The sequence below is a fragment of the Staurois parvus genome, unplaced genomic scaffold (assembly GCF_062004578.1).
Source record: "Staurois parvus isolate SC_StPar_1 unplaced genomic scaffold, SC_StPar_1.0 ptg000381l, whole genome shotgun sequence".
In the NCBI taxonomy this organism is placed as follows: Eukaryota; Metazoa; Chordata; class Amphibia; order Anura; family Ranidae; genus Staurois; species Staurois parvus.
In genome coordinates this window covers 2,309,161-2,323,379 of record NW_028318177.1, presented here as the reverse complement: position 1 = coordinate 2,323,379, position 14,219 = coordinate 2,309,161, and the positions used below count along the sequence as shown (strand labels likewise).

Genomic DNA, 14,219 nt, shown 5'->3' with positions numbered 1-14,219 from the left:
AGGAAGTGGACTTAGTATACATGGGGGCAGTGGTCCCAACTCTATGGTGCTCCCAAGGAGAGGAGGTACAAAGAGAAGATGGCTTACAAATGATGTGCTGACGTTCTGTTGTCTAAATGACAACTACAGAATATCTACTCCTGTGTATGGATTTCTGGGTCAAAGAGTTCTGCTAATATGTCAAATGCGATGTCAGATGTCAGGAAAGATTTGCAAAGCTAAAGTGAAGTTCAGGAAATGCATGGAATTATTATATTATTATTATACAGGATTTATATAGCGCCAACAGTTTGCTCAGCGCTTTATGTTATGTGTGGACATTCCTTTATTGATGAAATACAAGGCCTATGGTTGGGGTTGTCATGAACAGGCTTAAGGCTAGGAGCTTGACATATGGCAGAAAATTCCTTTAGCAGCAGGGGGGTTGTTGTCCTATCCAAAAAGAAGAGAGGTGGGGACTTCCACAATTGCCACACACACACAGCCAATCATAAGCCCCTTTACAACCACATCAAAGGACCGTGAGCTGCAATACGTTGCATTTTTGTTCTTGGGTTTAGTTATCCTTTAAAGCTGATGTTTGGTTATTTTTCCATAATTACATTCGCCAGCTTGCGGGATCCCTGTGGAAGCTGAAAATCATTGTAATAGGCACCGCTACAACAGTGATCTCTGCTAGCCTGCAAGTCCTGGTTATGCAAGGCTGCCTGCTTGGCATGGGCGCCATTCAGAGAACACTGCATTTTCTTGTGATGTCTCTCCCCCTTGTCCAATCAGAAATGCCTTGCATTCATTGAAAGTGTTCTCTGAATGGCCCATGCTGAGTGAACAACCTCCTGTGCTCACAATGCAGCAGTGGCAGTTGCTCAGCACAGGACCTGGAAGTGGAGATCACTGTAGTGTGGTGTCCACTACATGGATTTTCTTTTTTTCTTTTTATTTATATAGCGCTGTAAATTTATGCAGTGCTTTACATATATATATTGTACAACCCTCAGGGGTGTACAATCTAAGGTCCCTAACTCACATTCATACATACATATACTAGGGCCAATTTACCTACCAGCATGTCTTTAGAGTGTGGGAGGAAATCGGAGTACTCAGAGGAAACGCATGCAGGCACAGGGAGAACATGCAAACTCCAGGCAGGTGGTGCTGTGGTTGGGATTCGAACCAATGACCCTAGTACTGTCTGGCGGAAGTGCTAACCATTTAGCCACTGTGCTGCCCATTGGTTTCCAGCTTCAATGGGGATGCCACATGTATGGCTCATACATACTTACACTGGTTCAAGCTGGACTAATGTAAATCTAAAAATCATCATACCTAAACTTCAGCTTTAAATGTATAGACTATTTTATGTAACAAAAGTCCTATGCCCTAGATTTTCTTTAAATAAAAAGAATATTTCTTTAGACCCCCAAAGCATACTTAAAATTAAAATAATCCTATTTCTAAAACATGCTCTATGAGATATCGTACCTTCATGCCTATTTATGAGGAAAGTGGCACAATGCAGTAACCTACAGCAAGAAATGTATTTTTCAATGATCAGACTGACACATTGGTAGCTATGGGTTACAGCACGCTAATTATTGCTCTTAGCATTTCCACACTGAATATGACGGCTTGTCTTCTGCTCTATGTACAATCCTCTAATCTACTGGATTTTACCATTTGGTGGCCTAAGAAGAAGGCGGTGTTCTATATAATACAGTTTTTTGAAGCCTAAACTCTTTTCTTCTCTGACAGCACAACATTCATCTAACCTTACATCTATCCCGTTCGATCGCAATTCAAACTGTGACTAGCCACAGATAGGAAGATTAGGTGAATATATTATCAGCATTGAAAGAACAACCAATGGGCATGACAACACTACAGCGTTTTAAATACAAAAACAATCAGTAATGACGAAAGTGGTATTAAACCCAAAAATGTAATACATTGCAGTGTACCAATCATTAGATGTGGTGGCTGCATTAGTTTTCTTTTTAAAGCTTTTTCCCCTCTGTTTTCACCTGGTGAACAGGTCAGTAACACACCTCCTGTATTCGAGAGACACTACACTGGATGAAGGAGCACAGGGGGCACATCTGGACAGCAGCATTGTCAGTCTGGGGGTGGGGAGTGTTAGATGTACTAGATGATTTAGACACATTGACGCCAAATTCCAGCTATTCATTTTTAGGCATTTACAGCAATTAGTTTTTGTTTTTCTTTTTGGATAAAGGTTTTACCTAAAGTGGTTGTAAAGAAAAAAAAATGTGTTAAAAAAATAACAAACATGTCTATACTTACCTGCTCTGTGAAAAAGAATTGCACAGAGTGGCCCTGAGCCTCCTCTTCTCAGGTCCCTCTTCATCGTGCCTGGCTCCTCCTCTCTGGACTAGTGCACCCATTAGGAAGCCACTTCCCCATGGGCCCTTCCCCCTACTCCTTCATAAATGGCTTTGATTTACAGCAGTGGGAGCCAATGGTGCCCCAGCAAAGCCAGCGAGACATGGAAGTGAGGGGAGAGAAGAGCTGCAGACATGGACAGAGCTGAGGAGCAAGTTAAGGTAAGTATGGATGGGGATGGGGGGAGGGGTCAATACTGATTCATAAACATTATTACCTTAATGCAATTAATAAATTAAGGTAAAAAAATGTAGGCTTTAGAACCACTTTAACTAGCTGCCGACCGCAGATAGCCGAATGACGGCTGCACTGCGGCCGGCCAGTTCTGGGTGGACGTCATATGACGTCCTCCCAGAACGCGCTCTCCTGCGCGCCCCAGGGGGCGCGCACCCAGCGATCTCCGTGATCGCTGTGTCCTACGGACACAGCTGATCACGTGATGTGGTAAAAGGCCAATCACAGCGGCCTTTTACCACGTGATCAGCGGTATCCAATGACACGCTGATCAGAGGGAAATGCAAGTGCCGGTTCTCGGCTGCACTTTCCTCACGCTGTCAGATCGTGAGGAAAGTACTGCCGAGAACCGGCAGTTGTCACAGCGGGGATCGGCACCGATCATCAGGGCACTGATGATCAGTGCCCTGATGATCGGTGCCCCGCAGTGCCACCTGCAAGTTCCGCCCACCTGTGCCCAGCAGTGCGCCCACTAGCTCCGCCCACCCGTGCCCAGCAGATCACCCACCTGTGCCCAGCAGTGCACCCACCTGTGCCCAGCAGTGCACCCACCTGTGCCACTCTGCAGTGCCACCTACCTGTGCCCAGAAGTGCCACCCACATGTGCCCACCTGTGCCACCCACCTGTGCCCACCAGTGCCACCCACCTGTGCCCACCCACCAGTGCTACCCACCAGTGCAGCCCAGCAGTGCTGCCAGTCAGTGCCACCAGTCAGTGCCCAGGGGTTGTGCCAGTCAGTGCCGCCAGTCAGTGCCCAGCAGTGATTCCAGTTAGTGCCGTCTATCAGTACCCATAATCAGTGTCACCTATCAGTGCCGCCTATCAGTGCTGCATATTAGTGCCGCCTATCCGTGACACCTCATTAGTACTGCCTATCAGTGCCCTTTAGTGCTGCCTATCAGTGCCCATTAGTGCCACCTATCAGTGCCCATCAGTGCTGCCTCATCATCGCACATCAGTGAAGGAGAAAAAATACCGGTTTGAAAAATTTTATAAAAGAAACAAAGAAACTTTTTTTTTTTCAAATTTTTTGCACTTTTTTTATTTATAGCGCAAAAAGTAAAGCGCCCAGTGGCAATTAAATACCACCAAAAGAAAGCTCTATTTGTGAGAAAAAAATGATCAAAATTTCATATGGGTACAATGTTGCATGACCGCGCAATTGTCAATCAAAGTGCGGCAGAGCTGAAAGCTGAAAATTGGCCTGGTAAATAAGGGGGTATAAGTGCCTGGTAGGCAAGTGGTTAAATAAAAGCTGATCATTGTAAGCATCACTGCCAGTGTTAAATGGTTTATCTTAGCCCCCTAACTACTACATCTGCTGAACAGCTTGGTCTGTTAAAAAAAAAAAAAACAACAGACTTACTGACTGGATCACCAGGTGAAGATAAAAGAAAGACTAAGAAGAAAATTAAGACAGCGATCATGTCTAAGAATTGGTAAGCTGCAATATAATACGATTGCCTTTGGGTTTAATACTGCTTCAACCAGTATCAGATTTTCTGTCTTTTTGGAAAACGGTTCTGTGCAGAATATTTTTTTTATCATACACTGGTCAGTATAAAAGATATTGACTACTCTTCTAAATGAAAGCAATTGGAAACCATGATACATTATTTTAAAATTTGTATGAATTGCATAGAATGATGTCAGAAAGGTTATATTTGATCATTTGTTTTGTTGGCTTTGTCAGATCTTTCCATCCTAACTGTGGCACCCGAAATCAGTGGACCTTCCTGCACTGTGCTATGTACCTGAATCCCACAAACACCACTGGTAGGACTAAAACCAGCCAAATCGCACCTAGGAGTACTTGGCATTGCCTTGGATTCACCCAATTGCTGAATCTGTAGCATGTCAACTTCATGCATGATCACTTTCACATGTTGCAATCGCAGATTCAACACATCTCAGGCATTTCTTGTACTCGATAAGAAACCTTGTTCCAGGCTGTATAGGAATACATTGTGTAATACTCCAAAGACCCTCCACGCAGCCCGTGATGACCTCACCGGTGTCAGTCCGTGGCAGCTTTCATTTCATCATACTTGGTAATAAATAAGGCACTTGGACATGGAGTAGGAAGTTGGGAACCTCAAAAACTAATCATTCCACACTCACATTTATCTTTCGTAACTGGAAGACATAGGCAGGGCCAGACACCAATGCAATAAATTCATATCCACTGAGTGTTCCCCGTCCCAGGAAATTATCTGCAGGCATTTGGTGCTACAATAGTCACTCCGTGTTTATTAAGAAGCCACTGCAGACAAATGACTCAAATAGTGGTGAATGGACTGGGGGGGATTAAACTTCCCATTAGTGATTGTATTACTTGGCTCAATCATCAACTATGACAGCAGTCAGATGTCAGGGATAGTTTCCCCGGCTTCATTCCACTCTATAGATCAGCTTTTCACAACCGTTTAATACAGGGGAACCCTTAAATACATGTCTGGTCTCAGGAAACCCCTCTTAAAAATTAGTCTACTTCCAGCTCACCGTACATTTGTGTAATGGTCAGTAGGGAGAATGCTCCTTACATCTGTGTTTAATGGGAAGAGTCCCCCCTCCCTGGGCTTCTTTCGTGTCAGCAGTACTGCTTACAACCCTCTGAAAAACAATTTACAGTGGATCACTTTTCAGATGACGATACAGCAGCAGCTCACAGGCATTCAATAGGCACTACTGCTGCCTCCTGAACATTTTTTTTTTTTTTTTAATTGCCATATGGCAATCTTACATGGTGGGACTGCATTACAAACGCAAGCTGAGAGTTTGGCTCATGGTTGCAGTGCAGCCTCATTGGACTCAATGGGGGAGATTGACAGGAGGTGCTGCTTGCCAAACACTGCACCCAAAAAGTTAAAAATGCTGCAGCTGTGGCATGTGTACAGCCTTGTCTAGCTGTTACAAATTTGGGAGAGCAGCTAGGGGATGATAAAACTACAGCTCAGCCTGTCGTTTTTAATGCCCCCATTTTCTGGCCACCTGCCTTGAAGAGCATTTGAAGCTAAAAAGATCATTTTGTTGGTGGTTATTTATCTAGGGGGGCAGACATTGCTCAAGAAACGCCTTACAACCTCTGCAGGAACCCTAGGGATGCATGGAACCTTGGTTGAGAATGCCTGCCATAGAGTTCAGTAATACAGGAAAAAAACTGATGTTCAAGTGGAACTACACTGCATGTGAGCACCACAAACCAAAAACACTAATTATTATTTTCATTCAAAGCAAACTTCCCCATCCATTCATGTCTCCATGAGCTATTCTGCTGAGAAATCACTTTGAAAAACACCCCTCTAGCATTTATGGCCGCGACCATCTTAAGTAAGGGCAGATGAATTTACTTCCTGAATTCTGGAATCCATTTGACCTTAGCTCAGGCAAAGAGGCAAGAGGGTGTGCTTAGCCGAGAAAGCCCCTCCTTCCCTCCTGAAGACTCCTGGGACATATGACATCATTTGCCTAGGCATTGAAACCAGGAAGTAACTGAAGAAATGTAAAAATAAGTTTGAAATAAGTAAATAAGATATACTTTCCTATCTATCTACTAATATTAGCAGCATAAGGATTAAACATAGACAGTGTTGATTGAGAGTGCGAAGTTCCTCTTTAAGCTGGCCACAGAGTCAGTTTTTTCCATTCAATTAGCAGGTTGAAGAGGAACAAACTGACTTGATTCCCCTATCCACACATTCAATGTGGATGGGGGAATCCTCCCTGCTGAGCTGTTGTATTCTGACAGCGGGAGACTTCCCCACAATCACAATACACTGATCAACACTGCACACTACTGCCTGTAGCGCTGATTTGTGGATATGGGCAGTTGTACAGAAGTCGAACAGTAGATTGACTTCTGTGCAACCACAGGGCGCATACATGAATCGCAAATTCGATCGGTGCCTGCTGAACTGGTCGAACTTCGATCCATCTATGGCTGGCTTAAGACCCAGAGAAGCAGATATCAGGTTTTATTCTTGTCGTAAAGGTCTGAAAAGGCAGCAGCAGACTCTGGAGCACAAGGTTCCTTTGGCATCAGCTGATATCCATCTATCCCTGTGCACTTTGTTTTAGTTGCACGTGTTGCCATCAAACGAACACTACTGGCTGGGGTTTGGGGGTGATAAGCTGATTTGGATTTGAAAAGTAAACTCTAGTTTGCTACTAATAGAAATCAGGTTCAGAAAAAAAAAATGTTTTTTTAATTATCATACACATGGATGTTCAAAGAAAAACACGTGTATGTTTTGATATAGTATCTCACACTGTCACATGAGCGATTCTGCCACTAGCGACAAAATGTAGATGATGGAATTGCTAAGAGTCTGCCTGTCTGTCCCTATGAAATCGCTCCCCCGCTAGTTGAAGCAGCGGAATCTCTCCCTTGCTGGCTCCAAATACTGAATCCCAATTGAGAGTGAAACTTCACTGCTTCAACTAAATAGGGAGCAATTCCATAGGGACAAACAGGCAGCCATACACTATACAATCTGATTACACAATCTTCTTTTGCTCTTCTATCATCTATGTAGTACAAGGGCCTGCCTGATTTGATACAATTGAATGCATTCTTTAGGTGTGTCCTCCTATCACACAGTTTTGGAAAATCTATGTGAGACTGTATATAGCTGTATAATTAGATTTTAAAGAGTATGACCAGTTTTAGGCTGACCATACACTATACAATCTGTACAATCTCCTTTAGATCTGCCAACAGCTATGTGGAGGCTGTCTGATTTGATATGATATTCCTGAATAGAGAATCTCAGTGCTGCCAACTGATGCAAATCAATTGATAATATTCTGATCAACTGAAGCCGCGTACACACTGGCTGAATATCGTTCGATCGTTCAGCCGTTACAGTAGGCTTAGAAATTGTCCAACTTTCAACCTGTGTGTACAGCTGCTTGTCTGACAGAAATCAATCTCTCGACTGGCTTCTGTCGAATATGCATGTTTGCAAACCTATTGCTGACCAGCAACTGATCAGAACTTGCAGCCAATGGCTGCGAGTGCTGACTGATGTATTCTGTGGGGGCAGAACACAATAGCACATTGTCAGTTTTGGGGTTTTTTTTCGTTTGGCCTGCTGGGTTGAAATAAGAAAACCTTCTCGTGTGTACCAGGCTTTAGTTTGACTTAAAGTGTTACTAAACCCACAACAGTAAAATCCGGCTGTATATGCAGTAAAGCATGCTTGTTATGCTCCCTGTGGAACCTAAGGGGTTAATCCTCTGCATTGTGTAAAAAGGCGTTTGATCCTGACTTCTCTGCTCCTCCTCTTGCTCAAATGTCCAAGTCTTATCTCCTGATAAGACAGACTGAACTTCAGTCATTCTGCACATGCTCAGTTTTTTTGTGAATTGCTAGAGGTTTTTTTTTCGTTTCTTGGGAGAGTGCATGTGATCAGCACAGGGCCAATCAGCACTGTCCAGACAGAGGTCAGGGGTTCTGCATTCTCCTGGAGCAGAAAGAAAACTCCTCCTACAAGCTTTAACCTATGCTCTGCTGAACACTGATAGAAGTCACAAGACTGCTCTAACTGCTGATGAGAAAAAGTATTTAGCAGTTTATATTTACTCAAATAATTTAATTTCCATGTTGTGTGTACTGTGGGAGACCAGATATAGTGAATGCAGGGTCCTGGGTTTAGTAACACTTTAAATCGAAATGGAGTTTAAATCAATCAGAAGGGAAGTTATGGGTATTCAATTTGTTAGCAGACTTGATTGTTTGGCTCAAATCGCACATTGATCCGATATTTTTTATATTCTAATACAGGATTTATGTAGCGCTGACAGTTTGCGCAGTGCTTATCAATATGACGGGAGACAGTACAGTCACAATACAAGAGGGGTTAAGAAGGCGCTGTTCAGAAGAGCTTACAATCTAAAGAATCAAAGCATGTGTGATCATCATAAAGAAGATTGCACCATGTCTGGCCGGATTTAGTGATCCTGCCTCTGGCATTTTGGCTGTAGTGACAGATCTGTCCGTGTGCCATCAGCCTTAAATAACACAGAACTACATCCACAACAATTTGAAAAAAATGCTGAAAGTCGTCTGTCATCTGAGTAAAGTGACAAGAATGCCCCTCCAGGTGTATCCCGGCCAGGTGTGGAATATGTTATCAGGTGACAAATCCACAACTGCATCTAATGACACCCACACTCACAACACTTTTTTTTCAGGTTCCATCTGTCAAATCAACCAAATCTGTGCAATGTGTGGATCTACCTGGTGGGAGAGAATTGCAATGAAGGGATTTAGGCAGGCCCTATACCACTGCTGGTAAATATTATTGATGTGATTACACAGTTTGTAAACAAAGTCTGACTGCATGGATACAGAACAGCGATCCCGAACTGAAAGGGAAAGAAGGATGTGACGGTAGACATTGTCCATCAGACAACAATGTATGAGACACATCGGCAGAAAAAAGACCAAGTGGTCCATCAAGTCTGCCCCATTGTTTTTGTCTGAGTACAGATCTGTGTTTGTCCCAAGCATCCTTGAATCCACTTCGTGTTGACGGACTCTACCTCTGCTGGAAGTCTATTCCAAGCATCAACTACTCTTTTGGTAAAATAATATTTTCTAAGATTAGTTTTGAACTTTCCTCCTGCTAGTCTGAGGCCATGTCCCCGTGTTCTTGGTCCTGGCTTCATATTGAAAATCCTGCCCTCCTGAACCTTAATCACCCCCTTCATGTATTAACGGGGTCAGTCGTGTCCCCCCCTTTCCCTTCATTCCTCCAGACTGTACACTCATGTACCTACGTGAAGGAGACACCATGAACATAATGAAACATGGATGAAGTATCTTCACAATCACCATCAATCTGATGAGTATTAAAGTGAAACTAAACAATTTATCTAAAATAATCCATACACATCCACTACTTAATATCTCTGTATTCTATTTTTCATTAAATTGTTTCTGTGTTTTTCTGCAGTTTTGTAACATCCTACAAGAGCTCCCAAACCTCTCCTTGTCCCTCTCACGTCTGCTTGTTTGGTCATGGACACTGCTCTGTTGACATTGCACATCCCATACTTCATAGTCCATCTCAGGAGCAAGCAACAGATGGTGGCTATGTTCCTACATAAAGTGGGACCATGGAAAACAAACATAGCCATCTTCTAACAATACATCAGATCTCAGCACCAAAACAACAGCAAAAAAAAAAAAAAGGAAGAGAGTAGTAGAAGGGACTCTTGAGTTGAGTATAAATACTTCAATAGCTTTTTTTAAATCAGAGTTTAGGGTCACTTAAAGAAGAAGCACCATTGCAAGCACTGGCTTTGCCCTTCCTCAGTAAACAGATCATTTTTGCTTCCCTTGTAGAAGCCTTAAATCTTCAGACAGGAGAGTTAGCCGGTTGTCTTTGAAATTCTGGGTGTCTGTATTTGGCTGCACCCATAAGAATGACTTGTGGATGGAGACCTTCTCACATACCAGGATAAAGAGCAGGTCCCACAGAAACGACAAACACATACAGAGCAACTGGGTCGATTTACTAAAGACAGATACTTTGCAAGGGAATTTTCCCCAAAGCTTAGTGAATGACGTGCAGCTCTGGTAACTTTCATAATGTACCTAAAATACTATTTTTATTTCCCATGCCAAGTAAAATTTCACCACATTCATTAAGCTCTGGGGGACATTCCCTTGCAAAGTGCAAATGCCCTTGCCAAGTGAACAGCCTATTTAGCTTTAGTAAATCAACCTCATTGTTCTGTATGTGTTATGTCATTCCTGTGAGACTTGATGCTTATCCAGGAAAGAAGAAGTAGACACAGTGAGGTTGATTTATTAAAGGCAAATAGGCTGTTCACTTTGCAAGGGAAGTTGCACTTTGTAAGGGATATTTCCCCTGTGCTTAGTAAATGTGAAATTTCACTTTGCACAGAATACTCAAATATCTGCAAAGGAAAGAAAAACAGCATTTTTGCACGTGCACGATTGAAAGATGGAAGTCAGCACAGCTTCACCGCATTTACTAAGTTCTGGGAAAAATTCCCTTGCAAAGTGAACAGCCTATTTTTTATTATTATTATTATACAGGATTTATATGGCGCCAACAGTTTGCTCAGCACTTTACAATATAACGGGAGACAATACAGCAACAATACAGTTCAATACAAGAGGGTTAGGAGGGCCCTGCTCCTTGGAGCTTACAATCTATTTGCCTTCAGTAAGTCAACCTCATTATTCTGTATTTGTTATGTTGTTCCCGTGAAACCTGATGTTTATCCTGAAGAGAAGAAGTTGGCAGAGTGGGATTGATTTAATAAAGGCAATTAGGCTGTTCACTTTGCAAGGAAGTTGCACTTTGTAAGGGATATTTCCCCAGTGCTTAGTAAATGTGGTGAAATTTCACTTCGCAAAGAATACTCAAACATCTGCAAAGGAAAAAAACAGCATTTTTGCATGTGCATGATTGAAAGATGGAAGTCATCACAGCTTCACCACATTTACTAAGCTCAGGGGAAAAATTCCCTTGCAAAGTGAACAGTCTATTTGCCTTCAGTAAGTCAACTCATTGTTCTTTATGTGTTATGTCGTTCCTATGAAACCTGATGTTTATCCTGAAGAGAAGAAGTTGACAGAGTGGGGTTGATTTAATAAAGGCAATTAGGCTGTTCACTTTGCAAGGAAGTTGCACTTTGTAAGGGATATTTCCCCAGTGCTTAGTAAATGTGGTGAAATTAACCTTTGCAAAGAATACTCAAACATCTGCAAAGGAAAAAAACCCCAATGTGTATGATGCAGATACCTGAGCAGGTAACCATCATCTATCCATCATTTGGATCAGCCGGACCTAGACCACTGTTACCTGGGACCTTACATCTCAGCAATGGGCCATACGCTGGTATGCCACTCATTACACAGATGCCTACCGAGATCTGTTAGGGATCTGCTGATTGCTTTGAAGTTCACACTGCCATTTCAAGAAGAAAGAAAAGTGTGGAGGAAGGATGTTTCAAATACCTAGATATAATCTTTACACTACACCAATCATTATAGCCAAGTTCGTTTTGAAAAAAGAAAAAAAAAAAAAGAGAAAATGAACAGAAGAATGTGTCTTAACGCATGTACCGACAGCGCAATCTATGCATCATACCAATACTTACACAAGCATTTATATAACTGAACACATGCTCAAGCTGTCAACTGCCCCGCGCTCAAGAACATTACATTCACAAAGTGTGATGCGTTTTAAAATTCGGTATCAATTGCCAAAGTTTAAACAAGTTGTGAAGAGATGCTAAACTTAGGTTCAGTAAGTTAAGTATGCAATTACATTGTTTGCAGAGTTAATGAAAGGGGCCACTGTGCTGAGCAACTGCAAAGATCTGCCCAAACTATGTCAGAGGTCAGACAGGGCCACTGTATGTTGAATTTCGTACATGTTGGGACCCATTTTTGTCCTTGCCAGCGTTGTCAGACGACACCTACACGTCAGAACATCTATTAACCCCTCCTGTGCCTGCGCCATGCTAAATGACCCAAAAGCCAGGATCTTGCCACGGGGCATTCTCTACCTTTTCTAACAAGTATCAAAACAATTGTGTCTTTTAACTAAATAAAAAAAAAATTGGTTGGTTTAGATCCAGATCTGCGCATAGATGTAAAAAAAAGTTAAAAAAAAAGTGTGACATTATCTGCTGTAGCCTATAATAAACCGAAAAGATGAGACAGTGGCAGCTCAGTGGTAAGAAAAGAGGAGCAGTAGAGAAGAACATGTTTCTACACTGCCTTTGAGAAAGTTTGGCTTCCAGCTATGCACTGATTAATATCAGATCTCCTCCTTTACTTGCCTCTTGACAATCGTGTCACATCTGGCTGACAAATCCTTACAAGCTTATCCAAACCCAGGCAGCCCAGATCATGCTCCAGGACTTGCTAGAAGGAAGCAGCAACACCAGCCCCGTACTGATGTGCCATCATGAAACTAATGAAGCTGACTTCACTTGTAGACTGCAGAAACACGACGCGGCGCAACATGCCTGCAGGTCCCCGCAACATAGATGTTAGCTCACCCAACAGATAAAGACAACAAAAAGCTTTCCAGTTCAAGGAGCCAAAACAGCGACACGATTCTGAGCATTGTAAAAAAGGAGATAATCGCAGATTAACATAGGAATGGAAAGACACCTAGATGAAGACCAAAAAGAAAAAAAAAAGAGCTTGCACTTTCCATCGCCAGCATTACGTCAAACGAAGAAAATGGTCCGGGCGCACCTATCTTAATGGATATTGCATAGTTAAAGCCATCTATCAGTGCTATCGATCGCTTTGTACCAAGTTCAGTGGAAAGATTGGTTTCCTATCCACAACTGCAGGAAAAGCTTAACATAGAAAAAAAAAAAAAAAAAAAAAGAAAAAAAAAAAAAAGCCTCTCGACACGTTTTCCCATAAAATAGCAGCTTTTTAAAAATTAATAACGTGCACTTGTGAACAGCATCTATTCCGTCCATTAGAAGGCTACGGTGACGGGACGTGGTAGAGGATCCCAGGATTCATCATCCTCATCACAGGGCTTTCAATGCAAAGGGACCTGAGGACTAATAGGGCGCTTTAAGGGGGGGGGGGACGATGGCGCTCATCAATTACGACGCAAGGCTGTATGCATAATTTACACGCGCTCATCGCTGGCCACTAATCATCCTAAAGAGGACTTTAGGAAAATTGTTTTTACAGCCGGCTGCTAAGAGCTTTCCTGCATCAGAACAGGAACTTGCTTAAAGCACTTTGTCCACAACTCCTTTAAAAGTTACATTTGTCGCATTAGCGGTTATCGGTCGGAAAGGTTGCTGCGCACAGAATGCAAGGACGCAATTCTATTTTTTTAATGTAGCATTTAGAAAGGTGCTGCGAAAACGGTCGGCACGATAGAAATCCCGAGCAATAATAAGTATGAATTAAATATGACAAGAGAAAAACAAAATGTATATAAAAACATTGAAATATATAAAAGAAGATTGCAATGCATGGAAATGAGAAAGGTGAAAGGTATAGGAAAGTTGTCTTACTTTGTCCATTGCTAGAGAGACATCATATCCCAGGCAGGCAGGCAGGCAGTTCCTCATTCCCTCAATGAGTACTCCAGCTATGCACTTGAAGCGCACTCCTGTCTGTACAAGTACTAGGAGAGAACATCACACGCCTTCTTAGCCTTGTCTGACTAGGAGCACCTCTAGGTCTGATGAATACTAAGCCTGTGCACAGGGAGTGGAATGAGATCCTCCCACTTGGTGCTCTGTGGGCCCTCCAACTTTGTGTCTGCCTGGCTCACCTCTGCAGCACGCTCTCACCTCGCTGCCCTGCCTGCTCTGTTCCAGCATGCTCTCCCAGTCACAGGGCAGTCCCCTCACAGCTGGCTGGAAGAGGCCATGACACTCATCTTTCACAGAGATTTGATCAAAAGGAATCACAGAAGCTTGAGGCACTCCTGATGTAGTCGAAGGAGATTCTACCTCACTTCTGGCAGCCTAAGTAATGCATTAAATCAATGCAGCTGACCTAAGGCCACTGACGGTTTTTTTTGTGCTAAAAACAGAACTATCTGTGTAG

General features: G+C 42.7%; 1 protein-coding gene across 2 annotated transcripts in view; it reads right to left on the bottom strand.

Moving 5' to 3' along the window:
* Window positions 1-13,835, bottom strand: part of BNC1 (basonuclin zinc finger protein 1) — a 60,730-nt gene extending 46,895 nt beyond the window's left edge. For both annotated transcript variants that reach the window (XM_089685712.1, XM_089685713.1), the window contains exon 1: window positions 13,679-13,835. The gene's annotated coding sequence lies outside the window, so the exon portion shown is untranslated. The remainder of the gene's footprint in view (window positions 1-13,678) is intronic.
* Window positions 13,836-14,219: the final 384 nt, after the last annotated feature.